This window comes from Sphaerodactylus townsendi, linkage group LG02, assembly GCF_021028975.2.
Source record: "Sphaerodactylus townsendi isolate TG3544 linkage group LG02, MPM_Stown_v2.3, whole genome shotgun sequence".
NCBI lineage: Eukaryota > Metazoa > Chordata > Lepidosauria > Squamata > Sphaerodactylidae > Sphaerodactylus > Sphaerodactylus townsendi.
Genome location: NC_059426.1, coordinates 16646201 through 16660520, shown reverse-complemented (window position 1 = coordinate 16660520; position 14320 = coordinate 16646201). Strand labels below are relative to the sequence as shown.

General features: G+C 44.5%; 1 protein-coding gene across 4 annotated transcripts in view; it reads right to left on the bottom strand.

Moving 5' to 3' along the window:
- CMKLR2 (chemerin chemokine-like receptor 2) overlaps nt 1-14320 on the bottom strand; it is a 39936-nt gene that overhangs the window by 21602 nt on the left and 4014 nt on the right. For 2 of the 4 annotated variants that reach the window (XM_048485451.1, XM_048485454.1), the window contains exons 1-2: nt 6449-6577; nt 6217-6306 (exon numbers count right to left, since the gene is read on the bottom strand). The gene's annotated coding sequence lies outside the window, so the exon portion shown is untranslated. Of the gene's footprint in view, nt 1-245; nt 375-6216; nt 6307-6448; nt 6578-14320 lie in introns of those variants that run through there. The other 2 variants (XM_048485453.1, XM_048485449.1) reach the window with 2 other exon arrangements.

Here is a 14320-nt window from a genome sequence, read left to right as displayed (position 1 = left end):
GTAGAAGTCATATCTCTTGAGAAGTAATTCCTTTCCGACTTGCTTATTCTTCTGTACTTTCTGGTTTGGCTTTGGTCATGTTTCAGCATGACCTCTCTCCCTCCATTATCTTGCCTTGCATTCGAGGAGTGTTTCTAGGAACTCGGCACCTGAAGCTTATCGCTTTTGAAAGGCAAGCTGTCCCACACAGTCCTCCCTTGGTTCTGCTAAGTCAAACGGAACCAGCTTAAACAGTGCAAACATACCTTCTTCCAAGGGGGTTTCATGCCAGTGCAAGCGCTTACAGCCAGGATGGATGTTCCATTTGAGAGGCTCGAACAGCAGGGGAAGCACGACACAAGAACTGCCTGTTTGGCTTCAGGGAGGTTCCACGTTATTTCAGTCACTCTCTTTCTGCCTTGCTGTGTAGGAGGTATTTGTGGGGGTATAGATGGGCGGGAGCTGGAATGTTATGGGTCTGTAGCAATCACAGATTGGCAAAAGCAGGCCCCTGGAGACTCTTTCAGATGAACATGCAAATTATTATAGCATCCACAGCTGTTCTTCAACGTGCACTTTTGGCTGGATCCCGGGGACCGTCCTCCAACTGCTTGATCTAATTAGTTCCACTGATTGCAAGGCAACGTGTTTATTCCTCCCCTTCAGGGGTTTGAAGATTACACCCTCTAGAACCATCTGTGTGAGAGATTTCCCCCCGTGCTTCCATACATCTGTAGGAAACGTGCAGTAACTGTGCTGGAGAGGAGAATGTCATATCAGTGTCTTCTGTTTCTTCCCAGTGTACCCGAAGAAGTGAATGGTGTCCCATGAAGGCTCCTCTTGGAACAAATGTTGTTAGTTTTGAAAATTACTAGTAAACGTTATTATGGATTGTAGTCGACACTACTGTGTAGAGCTTGCTGAAACTAGAATGGACCAGAGGTGGGATTCAGGGGGTTCCGAAGGTTCTGTAGAACCTGTTGTTAAAATTTTCTTTTTCACTTTTTAAATACTTACAATATTTTTTATTATTAATATTTTTAATACTTAAAATAAAAAAGTGATATTAAAAATGTTTTTAATACTTTTAAACAGTCATTATTTGAATCCCACCACCATCGGAACCTGTTGTTAAAATATTTGAATCCCACCACTGGAATGGACCTATGGAATTTTGCATCCTTTAGCACACAGGTGTCAAACTCGCGGCCCTCCAGATGTTATGGACTACAGTTCCCATCATCCCTTGCCAGCATCGCAAGTTTGACACCTATGCTTTAGCATGTATTTGCTTTGGTTCAGTTCTGTTTTTAGACTTTTGGTTCACTCAATAACTCTAATCTTATTGCATTGTTCACTGAATGTTCCATCAGTCCATTGGATTGACTTGCTCTGCCCTGAGTCCAAGTGAGAAAGGCAGACTACAAATAGCAGGAATAAATAAATGAGGTGCCGCTGGTCTTCTGTGCAGTTTTGCTACAATAGACTAACACAACTACCCCCCAGAATTCTCTAAGATCATCTTTAATGAGAAAATGTCCATCTTGTCCCGTGTCCTGTTTCCAGCAAGATAGTTTCAGAAGGTAGCGGTGTTGTTCTGCAATAGAACATTCCAGTCCAGTAGTAGCTTAGAGCCAATGTGGTTAAGAGCAGTGGACTCTAATCTGCAGAACTGGGTTCAATTTCCGACTCCTCCTCATGAAGCCTGCTGGGTGACCCTGGGCGAGTCACAGTTCTCCCAGAACTTTCTCAGCCCATGCAGAGACAGGCAGTGGCAAACCACCTCTGAGTGTCTCTTGCCTTTTGAAAACCCTACGGGGTCATCATAAGTCAGCTGTGACTTGATAGCACACATCGGGTAGGCACATTAGAGCAGTAAAAACCAGGATGGTCACCTTTAGAAACCGATCGGGATCAAGGGGTAGGCGGCCGGCCCAGAAGGCAGTGCGGCAGCCTTCCAAAAATCGGGACACTTCAAAAAAACCCGCGGAACCCAGGACAAATTGTTTTAAGGCGGGACTGTCCCGCCAAAAGCGGGACGTCTGGTCACCGTAGCACACACACATATAGCATTTTAGAGACCTAGATTTTGGGGGGAGTAAGCTTTCAAGAACCAACGCTCTCTTCATCAGATAGCTGATGAAGCTTAGTCTCTTGAAAGCTTACACTCTGAAAAACATGCTGGTCTCCACAGTGCTATTGGGCTGAAATCTGAGAATTTCCAGGAGTGGTCACCAAGATGCCTTCAGAAAAGTCAGAAGCAGGGCATGAAGTCAACTGCCATCCTATGCTGTTACTCCCCTGTAACAAATTCAGTCTCATTCTTACTCTGAATATGAACTCTTCCTTTAGCTATTGAGATATAGAGTAGCCTTGGACTGACTTATCCTCCAACTTCTGTCTTAAATAAAAACATTTCCTCTGGTTGTGCATATTTTGAGAATTCTGCTGTGAGCCCAGCCTGTTTGGGTGGGAGATGAGTATAGCTGACCACATGGCAAAGAGAGACCAATACTTCCTGAAAGCAAATCTTATTTGAAAGATCTGCACAGATATGTCCGTCTCTCCATATACGGGGTCAAGACAGAAATGAACTAATATGGTAAACCTCCTGCTGAAGAGCTGATTTGTATATGTGAATCGGATAAAACACAATTGAAATATATGAATGAAACAAAATTACTTACAACAAATCGAAACATTTTTTTTCAACATTGGAAGAACCAAGACTGGGAACAGCAGAAGGAGAAAGCCCAGCCTTGGACAGAGTAAATAAATGAAGCAAGATGATGTAGCGTAGTGGTGGAGAAACTACGCATCCCTGGCTTGAATTTTGCCTTTTCTCAGTGGCTCAGAGGGCCCACAACCCAGACTCAACTCCACCGTCACCTCAATTCAATTCAATAAGCCTTTATTGGCATATACACGATAGTATAAAAATACAGTTCCAGTTAAAAAGTGAATAGTAAAAAACTTCGCGTTTGTCATACATTCAGTTTACAAACTTCTGACAAAAACTTTGCCACTATAAGGCAACAATGAAAATCTTGACAATTTAAAAGCGTAACTACTTTATCTGATTCAGTATAATCTGGAAGACCTTTAAGACCTTTAATCTTGGAAGACCTTTAAGTCTTCCTCTATGTAGCAGAGATGGCATTATGCTACAATCTAGCCAGCATATAGTGGCTCTCCTGTGTATGGGATTCCAGTGAGCCTGGTAATATAATAGGCTGGGTATCCTCATGGAAAGGAATTGGATATGACATTTGTTGGGTGAACAAGGATTCTATTTGCCAAGCTCTGCAGTTGTTGATAGTCCATTGCTAACAGCCTCTCTTTAATGAGGGCAAAAGTTTCAGTAAAGGTTAGCATATTGAAGGAGTCACTGTCATAACCCAGTTCCCCGATCTTTGCTGTAACTATTGTGCACCATTTTGAATGGTGGAGTTCACTCAAGGTAAGTTGGGTCAATGAGTTTCTGGAGCTTCGGTAGTGAATATTCACCGTCACCTGTTTTCCCTTGAGGAATAACAGCTGATCTACTTTACAGGGATGTTTTAAGGAAAATGTACATGAACTTCTTTGAACATTTGAAAGCACTATTTTAATATCAAGTATAAAAAAAAATTTTTTTTAAAAAAAACTCAAAATTAGAACATGTAGTTTGGGGTGGAAGGACAATGTCTCACTCCCGACAAATACTGGCAAAGGCAACAACTGAAAGATAATTAGGCCACATAATAAATAAGAAAACAAATAAACAAAGTCAAGCCAGTTATGTTTTGAATTCCCACCAAGGGCAGCAACACAGAAATCACAGCTCTGCTTGAATGAGAACAGCTACAAGAGGGAACAGGACTAAGATGCTAAAGAGATCCACCAGCATTAACAGTCACAACCGTATCCCACATAAAAACCGCCGTGTCCAATATTTTACTTGCACCCTGATGTAGTTCAAATGACAAAGCTTGTGAGCAGCGCCAAAGCCAAAATATTTCCTCACCCACTTATAAGAGAGCCAATGTGGAGCACCAGTTAGGGTCAGACCAAGAAGAAGAAGAAGAAGAAAAAGAAGAAGAAGAAGAGTTTGGATTTATATCCCCCCTTTCTCTCCTGTAGGAGACTCAAAGGGGCTTACAATCTCCTTGCCCTTCCCCCCTCACAACAAACACACCCTGTGAGGTAGGTGGGGCTGAGAGAGCTCCAAGAAGCTGTGACTAGCCCAAGGTCACCCAGCTGCCGTGTGTGGGAGTGCACAGGCTAATCTGAATTCCCCAGATAAGCCTCCACAGCTCAGGCGGCAGAGCTGGGAATCAAACCCGGTTCCTCCAGATTAGATACCTGAGCTCTTAACCTGCTATGCCACTGCTGCTCCTGAGTTATGGGAGATCCAGGTTTGAATCCCTTCTTTGCCATGCTGGGCACACGTGGGCCAGTTCACACTCTCAGACTAATTCACCTCATAGGGTTGTTATCAGGTAAAAAGAAGAGGGGAAAGGTAAGGTATAAATGAAGTAAATAAAAATTTAAAAATAATAAAAGGACAAAAGGGAGGAATGAAGTCTTACTTGAGATCTCCTCGACCTGTGCACAGGCCGGCTGTTTTTTCTGACTTTTGCCAGATCATTTGTGGTCCTTCGATGCGGAAAGGAAAGGGAGAGAGAGAGTGTGAGAAAGAGCAGAAGAAGAAGAAGAAGAAGAAGAAGAAGAAGAAGAAGAAGAAGAAGAAGAAGAAGAAGAAGAAGAAGAGTTGGATTTATATCCCCCCCTTTCTCTCCTGTAAGGAGACTCAAAGGGGCTTACAAACTCCTTTGCCTTCCCCCCCCCCACAACAAACACCCTGTGAGGTAGGTGGGGCTGAGAGAGCTCAGAAGAACTGTGACTAGCCCAAGGTCACCCAGCTGGCATGTGTTGGAGTGCACAGGCTAATCTGAATTCCCCAGATAAGCCTCCACAGCTCAGTTCCTCCAGATTACAGTACACCTGCTCTTAACTACTACCGTGTTTCCCCGAAAATAAGACAGTGTCTTATATTAATTTTTGCTCCCAAAGATGCGCTATGTCTTATTTTCAGGGGATGTCTTATTTTTCCGCTCCACAGCTGCATGCTCTGGTGTTCTGTTCTACAGGCATGCTTCCAAACAAAAACTTTGCTATGTCTTACTTTTGGGGGATGCTTTATATTTAGCACTTCAGCAAAATCTCTACTACGTCTTATTTTCAGGGGATGTCTTATTTTTGGGGAAACAGGGTGTGTGTGTGTGTGTGTGTGTGTGTGTGTGTGTGTGTGTGAGAGAGAGAGAGAGAGAGAGAGAGAGGGAGAGAGGGAGAGAGGGAAAACCAGTTTATGGACCTCAAACCCTTTTGTTCCACATAACAATACAAGCAATATTATGCCAATTAAGTGCTTAGGCATAAATTGTGCTCATGAGCAACAAACCTCATGAAAGAGGTGTTTTCTTAATATACAGATCAGAAAATATTCTGGATCATTACAGGTCAAGAAAAAAAACGGAAGTTCCCTTTTGTGCATATTACGGGTCCATGGTTATTCATCGTGCAGTCCTGTCGAATTGCTCCAGTCTAAGCCAACTGAAACCAATTAAAAAAAACACTGGAGTAACTATGTATGGGACTGCACTGTCAACGGACAGGAGAACAGGACTTTTGAAGTGCAACTAGATTTCAAAATATCAGTTTATTTTTCAATCTCATGAAAAAAAAAATGGAAGAAACACAAAACACAGCCTAGAAAGCAACCCGCTAAGAAACTATGCCACTTGTAACTTACAAGTAACTTTTAATTCTGAAGGTGATCTTTATGGTTCACAATAAATGGCCCCTTCCGCACATGCAGAATAATGCACTTTCAATCCACTTTTAGTACACTTTGCAGCTGTGCGGGGTAGCAAAATCCACTTGCAAACAATTGTGAAAGTGGATTGAAAGTGCATTATTCTGCATGTGCAAAAGTAATACACGGGGGGGTGGGGGGCAGATCCCCAACCTGAGTAGTTTACATCCTGACTGATGACACCTACCTTTGAAAGCAAGAAGGCAGCTGTGGTTAGTATGTACAAATGCAGTCACCCATTCCTAGTTTCTAACTGGACGTGGCTGAATTGCTGACCAATCTTTTGTACGGCTAGTCAGAAGTTAGTCCTGCTGAATTTGCTTATTCCCAAAGAAATGTGGATACCTGACTATCAGAAACAATAATTAAAACATACTTACCTAGGAAACGCAGAGGGCTTCTTGTTGCACGTATTAGAAAACTAAATCTTTTCTGCTGGTTTAGCCAGCCTGCATAGAGAGAGATGCAATCTGTAAAGGAAACGCAACAGTATCAACAGTATCGTGAGTACGGCAGGAAAACGATAATTTCCTCTTCCCAGCCTCTGCAGGCAACCTGGAGTTTTAGGCCGACATGTGGAGCAGAAACAGAGAGATTTATCAGCAGTTTCACCTTCCGTTAGATCGTCCCCTTCAGTGATTCTCCAAGTGACATGTCTTTGGCATTAATAATCAGAAATCTAAATCATCTGCTGAAGGCTTAGCGAAGGTCCCTGAACTTCTTCCACACCCAATCCCCAACTCCACTAGTGCAACCATTTTTTTTCTTATCTAATCTCGGTAGGTATGCATCTGAATCAACGAGCGCATAAAAATGCAATGGTTCATGTTGGTAGCTGAGATGAGATACTTGGATTTTGAATTATTTTAATCCCGTTGAGTCAAAGGGCTCGGCTTCGCATGCATTCAGGAGTGTTTACTTGGAACCAAGCCCCGACACATTTTAATACTAATTCCAGCAGGAAAACGACCCCAGAGTCCACTGCAAAGCACATCAAGTACCAGTTCTGCAAAACAGGTCATGCTTTTAAACAAGATAGCTGAAGTAACATGAATCTGTATCTGCTCTCAAAACAGCAGTACACTTAACAGTATAAATAATTCCCTTCTGTAACATCCATGCTACTGCGAGCATTACGGGCGTTTCCCCTAACTTTACCTTTGTAATCGCTGTCCCTTTGCTGCGCCGGGCTACTCTAAAGCAGTGCATGCTCTGGTAACTGTGGCGTTTATACCCCACGCACCTTGCAAGGGCGTCATTAAAAGGCCAAGCCGTTTCGAGGAGGCGCCAGGGGATACCTGCGCGGCCATGAGGGGCGCTGAGAGCTGGCAGCGTCGGGCCAAGGCTGCGTGCTGTCGGGCTGTTCCCCCCTGTAGTGGGGAGGCCCTGGGATCTCCAGCTATTTGAGGAGAGGAAGTAGTCTTGGCGAGGGCTTAAAAGGTAAGTGGGGAAAGGGCCACAATATGATGTGCGGACAGTACAGAAGTAAAACGTACTTTGGTGCTGAAACTAACACTGGAGTGAAAGAACGGCTCTTCGATTCAGTAAGTACACTGTCACATAAGAACTTAGGAAGAGCCCTGTTGGATCAGACCAGCAGTCCAGGTAGTCCAGCATCCTGTCTCACACAGCGGCTGACCAGTTCCTCTGGAGGCCCAGCAACAGGGCACAGAGGCTGAGGGCTTCCTCTGATGTCATCTCCTGGCACTGGTATTCCAGCCATCATTTATCTACATATCTAATCCCATATGTGTCCAGTGGTGGGATCCAAAAAGTGGCGTAGCGCCAATGGGGCTGGGCGGGGCACGACAGGGGCGTGGCCGGGCATTCCGGGGGTGGGGCATTAATAATTTCTCTGTTACTGTAAAAAACTCTGAACTTGTAAAAAAAAGTTCCTAATTTCCAGCTGGTATCTTTCTGTCCGTAATTTAAACTCATTATAGCAAGTCCTATCGTCTACTTCCAACAGAAACAACTACTTCTCCTCTAATTGACTGCCTGTCAAATACTTAATACTTTCAAATCCTTAATTTTGTTTCTAGAAATCAAAAGAAGGATACTTTCCTTAAACAAGGGACTTTACCATATTTCTAAAACATGTTTTTAAAACAGCCCAACTGGGAGAATTATCCCGTTTTCTACCGTCGCTAACCAGCCAAATAGGAAACAACAGGACTTTATGATTTTTGGACCTAATGGAATTTCTAACGGAAAAGCAGACCCAATTAGTAACCCCCTCTCGGCACACACAAATTATTAGTAACCCACTCTCGGGAACTGGTGAGTACCTGCTGGATCCCACCTCTGTATGTGTCCCTTGCCTGCGGATACTTAAATTCACAGATGTGGGGCATACATACCCCAAACAGATGGTTCTGTAGACCTGGGGACCCCCCAGGTCCGCAGGAAAAAAATGGTACGGGGGGCCATGAGAAAGGGTGCGTGGGGAAGGCTCAGCAGACTTCTCTGATTGGCTGACAATCAGTGAGTGCGTGAGGAACTGCACGCTGTTTTGAGGGGGACTGATGTGAGCCTCAGTACATGGTTGAGAGAAAGAGGGAGAGAGGGTGGGAACTTGGAGAACCCGTAATGGGCACAGAGGAAGGGGGAGAGCCTTTGCCCACTTATCTCCACCAGTTTCTTGCCGGTCTTCACTTGTGTGGTATATTTGCCTGTGGTAACAAGACAATCCTCGGGTCCTTGAAACTTGTATGGCAGCCCCTATATTGCTGGCTTTTATGCCCCAGGTCAAAACATTCTTATCCACTTAAGCTTTCAATTACATTTTGTCTCCATGCCTAAATCTCCCCCCACTTCTATGCTAATTTTATACTGCTAGTTTGATTAGTTGCTGTTTTAAATAACCAGTAATGTGTATTATTGTTGTTGTTTTGGTCTACTGGGTTATTTTGCTTTAAGAACATAAGAACATAAGAACAAGCCAGCTGGATCAGACCAAAGTCCATTTTGTAGACTTCAATCATATCCCCCCTCAGCCGCCTCCTCTCCAAACTAAAGAGTCCCAAACGCTGCAGCCTCTCCTCATAGGGAAGGTGCTCCAGTCCCTCTTAACTTCATCCTTTTGTTGCCCTTTCTCTGCACCCTTTTTTCTATCTCCCTCAATATCCTTTTGAGATGCGGCGGCCAGAACTTGGACACAGTACTCTGGGTCGCATACCACTGCTTTATTGAAAGGTTAAGGGCACTGACAATCTTTGCAGTTTTATTATCAATTCCTTTCCTAATGATCCCCAGCATAGAGTTTGCCTTTTTTACAGCTGCCATGCATTGAGTTGACATTCCCATGGAACTATCAACTCAAGACGCCTAAATCCCTTTCCTGGTCTGTGACTGATAGCACTGACTCCCTGTGGAAGGCGTGTGTATGTGAAGTTTGGATTTTGCCCCTCATGTGCATCACTTTACATTTTGCTACATTGAACCTTGCATTTTGCCATTTCTTTAGCCCACCTCACCTAATTTATCAAGGTCCGCTTTGGAGCTCTTTCAAGTAATCCTTTGTGGTTCTCACCCACCCTACATAATTTGGTATCATCTGCAAACTTGGCCACCACGCTACCCACCCCTACTTCCAGGTCATTTATGAATAGGTTAAAGAGCACTGGTCCCAAAACGGATCCTTGGGGGACACCACTCCCGACATCTCTCCATTGTGAGAACTTCCCATTTACACCCACTCTTTGTTTCCTGTTTCTCAACCAGTTTTTAATCCATAGGAGGACTTCCCCTCTTATTCCTTCATTGCTGAGTTTTCTCAACAGTCTCTGGTGAGGAACTTTGTCAAAAGCCTTTTGGAAATCCAAGTAGACAATGTCCACCGGTTCACCCCTGTCCACATGCCTGTTTACACCCTCAAAGAACTCTAGTAAGTTTGTAAGACAGGATTTGCCTCTGCAAAAGCCATGCTGACTCTTCCTCAGCAGGTCTTGCTTTTCTACATGTTTATAATTTTATCTTTAATGATAGGTTCTACTAATTTACCAGGAACAGATGTCAAACTGACTGGCCTGTAATTTCCCGGGTCCCCCCTAGAACATAAGAACATAAGAGGGGGCGGGGCTTTGTTTGAAATACTATTCTGTTGCTATTTATTTATGTAGATATTTATCCCCCACTGTTTTTCCTAACGGGGACCCAAAGCAGCATACAATATTGTTCCCTCTCCTTCCTGTTAAGTTGAGAGCAAGACACTCTAGTTGAGTGATGGCGAACCTTTTCGAGACCGAGTGGCCAAACTGCAATCCAAAACCCACTTATTTATTGCAAAGTGCCAACACGGCAATTTAACCTGAATACTGAGGTTTTAGTTTAGAAAAAAACGGTTGGCTCCGAGGCATGCGTTACTCGGGAGTAAGCTTGGTGGTCATTGGTGGCTTTGCTTTGAAGCAACTGTGCAACTCTTCCAGCGGGTGAATTACGACCCTAGGAGGGTTTACTCAGAAGCAAGCCCCATTGCCAGCAACCGAGCTTACTCCCAGGTAAAGGATCGCGCTTTAGTTCTTCACATGAAAATCAGTGGGGTTTAACAGCACTTAACAGGGTTACCTGCACTGCTTCCCCAAAACTTAGATTTAATGCTAATAATCGAGCCCAGTGGCTCAGGCCAACCTAGATGTGTGTGGGGGGGGGGAACGACTCTGTTTGCGCGTGCCCACAGAGAGGGCTCTGAGTGCCACCTCTGGCACCTGTGCCATAGGTTCGCTACCACTGCTCTAGTTATTATACTTTGTTAGCTACCTCAGTCAGTTTATAGAAAGCACAAAATATAAATCTTCTAAAGAAATAAATTAAGCCAGCATAGCAGCTGGAATAATTTACCTAACGCATCTGTTTGTTGACCCTGCCAGTTCCAGAATTAGTTTGCAAATCAGTGATTTATTGAGTTGTTGCGGGGGCAGGGGGGGGAGGGGTTCTCCTTAGACCAGGCATGTCAGTTGGATGTATATGAATGATGTAAAACTGTGCTGAAGGAAAAGGGGCTAGGCCAAAATCCACAAGCTGAGGGTCTGGCAGATGAGCTAATTCTCCCACAACACAATCTTGCATCAGAGCTGGCCTTCTGTGTGAAATATTATTCTGAAGATTATAAACAAAATGTCCAGCTTCATTCCTCTCTCTTCAAAACAAGCGCGTATGTTCCAAAAATATTTGCACTCAACCTCCGGGAAAAAAGGGCAACACTATGAATAAGTTTTTGGAACACCCCCAAGGTGTGTTCTCTTTAATCAGTTTCAGCTTGCAGAAAAGAACGTGGTTAGAAACCCAGAAAAGAGAAACATGGGAACTCTACAGAGTGCTATATCCTTGTTGTTATAGTGGTAGGATCAAAAATTTTTAGTAACAGGTTCCTCGCCAGCCCCCCCCCCTCAGCAAATGGGGCAGAGGCGTACCTAGGCAAACCTGAGCCCTGGGCAAAACCTGAGTTGGATGCCCCCCCCAATTGGGCAGCCACCCCACCACTACCCCAAAAAATTTTTTGCACCAGGTCATTTCTAAATCATTATCGCATTATAGAAAATACCCCAACTCACAAATCTGAACACAGCAATGGTGAAACACACAGGTTCTTTGAGAGAGACTGGTGAGATAAAAGGTACGAAAGGCTGAGAATCCATGAATTGCAGTACCTGAAAGGGATTAACCCAGTTCAGGGAGTTACATTATCAGTCGCAATTGCTATATGGAACCTTCACGTTCAAAGGCAGTGTGCCTCTCGGGGAGGCGAGGGCGTGGAGATGGAAAAGCGGACTCAATTAGTAACCCCTCTCAGCACACACAAATAATTAGTAACCCACTCTCGGGAACTGGTGAGAACCTGCTGGATCCTACCTCTGGTTATAAACCAGTTAGTGTCGGGTTGTTTCCCCACAAGTATTTCCCCCCACATGTAACACAGAATGTCCCCACTCTTTGAGGGAGCTTCCACATGACAACATGCTCCTTCTGAAGCATGTGTCAGGAAACTGAAAATTGGGGGAGGGGTGCCTATGAGTGGAGGGTTCATGTGGACACTCTTCATTCCCCTTCCCCTTGAGACGTTCAATGAGCTTGAATTAGTTTTGTTCTTGTCCCAGTGTCAGAAGAGTTGGTTTTTCTAAGGAGACTCAGAGCAGTTTACAATCACCTTCCCCTCCCCACAACAGACACCTTGTGAGATAGGTGGGGCTGAGAGAGTTCTGAGAGAACTGTGACTGGCTCAAGGTCACCCAGCAGGCTTCATGTGGAGGAAGAGGAAGAGTCTGGATTTATACCTCACTTTTCTCAATCGTAAGGAGTCTCAAAGCGGCTTACAAACTCCTTCCTTCCATCTCCCCACAACCAGTGGTGGGATTCAGCAGGTTCGCACCACTTCGGCAGAACTGGTTGTTAAAAGGGTGCCTGTAAACAATCAGTTGTTAAATTGGGGTGCTGTGTGGTTTCCGGGCTGTATGGCCGTGTTCTAGCAGCATTCTCTCCTGACGTTTTGCCTGCATCTGTGGCTGGCATCTTCATAGGATCTGATGTAGGAAAGGAAAGTTGTTAAATTATTTGAATCCCACCACTGCCCACAGCAAATACCTTATAAGGTAGGTGGGCTGGAAAGAGTTTTGAAATTAGTGTGACTAGCCCAAGGTCACCCAGTAGGCTACACATGGAGGAAAGGGGGGAACAAACCAGGTACGCCAAATAAGAGTCCGCTGCTCATGTGGAGGAGTGGGGAATCAAACCCAGTTCTCCAGATTAGAGGCCACCACTCTTAACCACTACACCACACAAGGTTACATCGAAGGTCTTCACATAGGCTTTTCTGTTCTGACACAACAGAACAAAAGGGGAAAGGCCCGGAATGGGGGTGCACCCAATGAGCAGCATGGGGAATATGGTCTACAGATCCTGCTCTCATCCAGCTCACTGTGATTGTGGGCATCTTTTCCCATTCCTCTTCAATATTCAATGGACAATAATCCCAGCTGGGAATTGTGATTTGCAGGGTGAGGGTCCCATTACACATTACATAATCCATGGGGGTTCTGTCAACTTAATCTGTTTTATGGCCCTGTATGATAGGCGAAAGAGCCGTGTGGTGTAGTGGTTAAGTGCTTGCACTGCCACTCACACGGTCAGGAGTTCGAGCCCCCTGTAGGTCAGATATCCTGACAGCTGGCTCACGGTCAACTCATCCATCCATCCATTTCTTGATTGGTAAATGAGTACCTAGCTCATCGCTAGGGGATAAAGAATAGCTGGGGAAAGCAATGGCAAACTACCCCACAAAAGAGGCTTGCCTATAAAATCACTGCTCGCAGTGGTACCCCAGGGTCGGACATGACTGAAGGGGAAAATTTACTTTATGATAGGCGAAGAGAACAGAGGAGTCACACTGTCCTCCCACAGAGAGGCTGCCAAGAGCAGGGAGTCTATTCTTCCAATTGTTTCCTCCAGTTGATAAGGAAATGGCTTGCCCAGCCAAAGCCAGAAGAGTAATTCACCAAAAGACATCACGTACAGATGTTTTAAAATGTTTAAAATGCTGTTCTTTTTATGGAAGGTGGTGTTTTGAGTCTCAAAAGTAAGACCTCTAGCAGGCAAACAGGGACGGGGCTGTCAAACTCTGTAGCAATCCCCCTCAACGCCTCTAATTCCATATATACCACTGGTAATTAGAGAGTAGGCAAGTCTGAGCTCTCCCCAGAAAGTAAAATGATTACACTGAGGCTATAGTTTTTTAGTCACATCATGAGAAGACAAGACTCAACGGAGAAGATACTGCTGTTAGGGAAAAGTTGATGGCCATAGAAAAGAAGACTCAACAAGAGATGGATTCACTCAACAAGAGAAGCCATGCCCTTCAGTTTGCAGGAGCTGGTCAAAAGCAACTTGTCTGCGCTTCACACACACACACACACAAAATTAGAGGGTAGTTTAATGGTGCCATCAACTGGCTAACATCAAGTTAAATAATAAACCAAAGTTAAGAAAACACAGAGTGCGTCCTGAGCACACTCCTATTCACCTACGCCTCTGCAACCAGAAGCCAAATGCGGGCTCAGGAGCAGTTGCATAGTTACACAGAATGTCAAACCCGAGGTCTGGGTAGTGTATAATGAGATTCTGAGTGTAACCAGGAGAAATAAAAAGAGTGAATCAGTCAGCTAGAGATAAAAAGTAGGTCATGGCTGATGGTGCAAATTAAAGTAAAAAAATCTTCAGATCCTCTGAAGATGCCAGCCACAGATGCAGGCGAAACGTCAGGAGAAAATGCTACTTAGAACATGGCCATACAGCCTGGAAACCATACAACACGCCGGTGATTCCAGCCATGAAGCCTTCGACAATACAAAGGAAAAATATATTTTCTCAGTTAAAATCCCCAAAATTCCCTATGGCTCATTCCGCACATGCAGAATAATGCACTTTCAAACTGCTTTCAGTGCTCTTTGAAGCTGTGCAGAATAGCAAAATCTACTTGCAAACAGTTGTGAA